Here is a 4671-nt window from a genome sequence, read left to right as displayed (position 1 = left end):
TCCGCGGATGGTTTTCCTTCCGGCACTTGGCGCGCTTCTTTAGCGAAAGTGAATGAAGAAGACGAGGCCTGATTGGAAACGAGTTATCATTCTTACCTTCCTGGCCTTGTTGCCGGTTCTTTACGCCAATTCATCCTATTAGAACAACTGGCATGGAAAAGCCGTCATTGTTCTAGTACAATGAGCGACTTTCTCCTTAATACAATATTTACATTTGCAAAGAGGCGGTTTTTTGTGTCCACTTCTGTGGTGAACATTCAATTAAACTTGGTGGACGGACAGTTATCAAGGTGCGTATTAGACGCTTCCGAAAAAAAAATTAGAACCTTTATTCAGAAAAAGAAGGTTACAGTTTGTTCTCTTCTTAATCTGATTCAATGGTTTGTTAGAACGTATCTTGACGAATATGGATTGTATTATAGGATAAAACCGTTTTTCTACAGGGTAAAAAAAATAAAGAGAGATATATAATTTTTTCTCTCTTTTAATAAGAATGTGTTCCAAATCTCACGAATGAAAAAAATGAAAAGAAATATTTACTGTGCTTTATAATTTGACTATTCAGATATCATAAGCTATATGTTCATATTTTATTTATTTATTTTTTTCTTTTAGAAAAGGAAAGAACAAAAACATTAATAGAAAAAGGGAATGCAATGATTCAAATCACTGCTTGTTTTTCCCACCGGAATCTAAAGTATGTAGAACTCCAATATTTTTTTCGATACTACTGTTACAAAGAAATCATGAACAGTAGTTAAAATAGTAAGCTTAGCGTTTTAATTCTTAAAATTGCAATTCAAAATAAAAAAAAATTATGTAATATATATTCAAAGTCTGGTCTGTTTAACTCTTTCAAATCTGTTTTCATATTTTTTTCCATCGCCCTTTCTTTAATATCATTTATTCGGCGGTATAGTTTTTGTATCACAATTATCATCAGTGACTATTTAGACATTTGCAGTCCAAGGCAGAGCACGTTATGAGGTCCCTTTTCTTAATGATTTGATGAATGAAGTTTCGCATTTCAGCATATTTTCAATTTAATCAACATATCAAAGATTTATTTTAGTCTTTTTTTTTCTTTTAATGGCTTTGTGAAAATGTATATGATGTTATCTGTTTATTACGATTCTTAATTGTACGTAATATTATTTAAGAAGTGTTTCAATGTTATGAACTGAATGAGAGTAAAGAAACAGACAGAAACTTAATAATTACACTTGAGAATGTGTTAATATTAACTTATTAATTTAATTCGAAAAATTTATATTTGTTCCAAATTTATTTGGCAACTAGATGATCTTTTTAATGGTTCTGCCTGCGGTTCCATCTTTGTTCAGCGGCTCTCTACAACTGCCCAATCAAGAATCGTCACCAATTACCATAAAAGTACACAGTACCTTGTGCTTAGTACAATTGCGCTTCTAAGTCCAAATGCTCTCTACTTGGAAACTATTATAAAATGACGTTTTAAATAATGGATTATATACATTTAGGGAACAGAATTACAAGAATTTTTGTTTTGACTATTTTTTTTTTGATAAAACTATCCAAAATTTAGTTATAAAATTCATTCAAATGGCTTCATTGAAAAAATATGACAATTGTTCGACCTATATGAAAATATGTTCGACCTTTCTAAAACCTTCAATTTGACTCTCAAAAATTATTATGATCAGATTCTTCCATCGAATATCGTGTTGTCAAATATAAATTAATTTTAAGAGAAAAATGATTATTTATTTTGCGATTATTTCATTTTGAGAAACACTATAAAAATAGGAAAGGATTATAGATCATTAAAGTAAATAGCTATTTCTTTACTACATACTTTTCATAGATTATCTCTGTCTCTATTTACTTTTATTCGTAATAAAGATGAATATATGAATGCTGACGCTCCAGACTAGACCGTTTACCTTAGAAAAACCAAATTTGGTAAATATATACTTTGGACTGTGAAAATATGTACTTTTGAACGATTTTTTTTTTGAAATTTTAATTAATTAACTAGGTTTTTCCCTGCAATAATAAGCTCCGAAAATAATGCTGAACAAAAGTAATTTTTGACATAATCTTAAAACTCAAAAAATTATTTTTTCAATAACACCAAATTTTTTATCTTTAAATTTTTATTTATTTTAAGTAATTTTTAAATATTTTATGCATATTTTCCTACAATATTTTTATACGAAATAAAACACTAAAATTTAACCTGCTTGAGCATATTATCCATGTATAAAGAAGATTTTTATTAATGTGTTGCCATCACGTAGATAAAAGTTCAAATTAAAGGATTAAATGAACTCTCCTTACAAACTTAACCTAGAAAACTATAATCTTCAACACATGTTCATATGAAATGAAATAAATTTGAAACAGGATTTTTCCTTGCGAAATGAATGCAAAAAAGTTTTCTGCGACTCTTAAAATATCTATTATTAATTCAATAATTATGCATTATTTAATCCAAACATAAGCTTAATGTATACATCATATCCACACCAATACAGAAAAGAACGCCGTCTCATACCCCCGTATCCGTGACCATTCTGGTCACTGAACGGTTTGGTAGGCATGTTACGGGAATTTTATTTAATTAACAAAATATTTACAGAAGGAAAACGAAACAAAAATAACTATTTACAAAATTTACAATTATATAAGAAATTATATTATGATGAGACCGTTTACATAATTTTTCAACTTAGAAGTATAATTTGTAGTAATTAACTTAGAAATATAATGCAGATTGAGAGATAAAATTTGTAAAAATATACATATAATCTGTGTTCACATTTTTTATGTTATAGTAGATCAGGATGCAGTTAAAAAAAAATCAGATGGAAAATGATTTGAGAAATGGAAATGAAGACAATCTCTGTTTGATTGAAATGTGTGACAGGAGACTGCAGTGCTTGTTTTTTCCCTTAGTCTTTTTTGGTATGAGACTTGATGTTGAGTGCTATGGAGGCGAGAATAGGTCTCTATTTCCACTTATAAATTTAATTATTCTGTGGATTTTTTGTCTGGAAAGGAAGTTGCTGGCGACTCTTTTCAGCCATTCCTGTTCATGGCTTGGTGATGGTTTTTTCATATGCCAGGAGATTGTAAGGATGCACTCCGTAGCATAATGAAGTGCGGTGCCTATCCCACTACAACTGCACTGGTCACTCTCAGACAGGTTGAACCTTTTGAGGTAGGCAGGAAAAGGGCCGTGTTCTGAGAAGAAAATAATTTCCTCTCTGTTCCAGTTAGTGGGATTAAGGTTGACTGAAGGTAGGATATTAAAAATTTTTCTGCCTGTGACACCATTGCTCCAATATCCTTGCCATTCCTCAAGCATGTCTTTCCGGAGGAGGGCTTTTATATGTGGTTTTGGTATCTTTGTTTGCATATAAAATTGCCCATTTTGCGTTGCGTCCTTTGCCAGTTGATCTGCTTTTTCGTTGCCTATATTGCCCGCATGCGCTTTAACCCATGAAATTTTTATTGTTGGTTTTGAAAGCAGGACACCAAAAATTTCTCTTGCTTTTTGGTTTGTGCTCTTTGGATTTGAAGATGCCATGATACTAGCTCTATTGTCAACATGTATTTTAAAAGTATTGTTGAATGAAAACTGCGATGTATATTTTACTGCTTCATGAAGTGCAGTGAGTTCAGCTTGGAAAACGGTATTGTTGTCATTCAATTTGGCAGACCAGTGGTAGGACCAGGTATCATTGAACAGAACACAAAACGCAGCTCCAACTCCATGTTCTGTTTTTGAGCCATCTGTGAAGATATTGATATTATTTATTTGAGATAAATTTATTCCTTCATCTTCCAATGAAATTTGGTTGGGATTGAGATGCTGTGAAGGGTGAGTAGACCAACCAGTTGCTTTCTTCTCTAGATCTTCTGGTTGTATCTCTGTTATATTATGAGGAAGAGGGATTCTTAGGCGATATATTGTCGTTAGTCTGGCTTCAAACTGTAATTGCAGGTGCAGGGGTGGAATGCCGAGAATGGTTTGTAGCGCTGCTGTTGGAGTTGTGCGGTAAGCACCTGAAATGTAGAGAAGAAATGGTCTCTGAATGGTGGAGAGCTTCCTCTTCATTCTATATGTTGGGTTTAGACACCACGCTGAAGAACCATGGGCGAGCATTCTCTCAACTACTGTCTTGTAGAGAACTCTTTTGTGTTTCTGAGAGATTCCCCATGTGCTGCCGGCGATTCTTTTAAGGTTTTGGTGCATTTTAATGGCCTTTTCTCCTTGTTTTTCTATGTGTTCTAGCCAGTTTAATTGATCATCAATGTGGACTCCTAAATATTTAATAGATTTGTTTCTCTTAATGATGTCTCCATTCCACAGGATTCTGGGGCCCCTCGCCATTTTGCTGAATAAAATATGGGTTGTTTTTTCCGTAGAGATGGAAAGTTGATTATTTGAGCACCAGGAGTTAAATTTGGCTATTGCAAGTTCAGTTTCTCTTTCCAGGCTATTTTTTGTGTCCGCTTCGATAACCAGTACAAAATCATCTGCAAAGGCCTGGATGTGCACATTTTCTGGCCAGACCTGCTTGAGAATTTCGTTGGCTACGAGATTCCAGAGAGCGGGACCACTGCATGATCCTTGAGGGCAGCCTTGTTTCTGATCTTTCATGGCCCTACCTTCTGGAGTCATTA

This window comes from Argiope bruennichi, chromosome 5, assembly GCF_947563725.1.
Source record: "Argiope bruennichi chromosome 5, qqArgBrue1.1, whole genome shotgun sequence".
NCBI classification, from domain to species: domain Eukaryota; kingdom Metazoa; phylum Arthropoda; class Arachnida; order Araneae; family Araneidae; genus Argiope; species Argiope bruennichi.
This window is presented reverse-complemented; position numbering follows the sequence as displayed.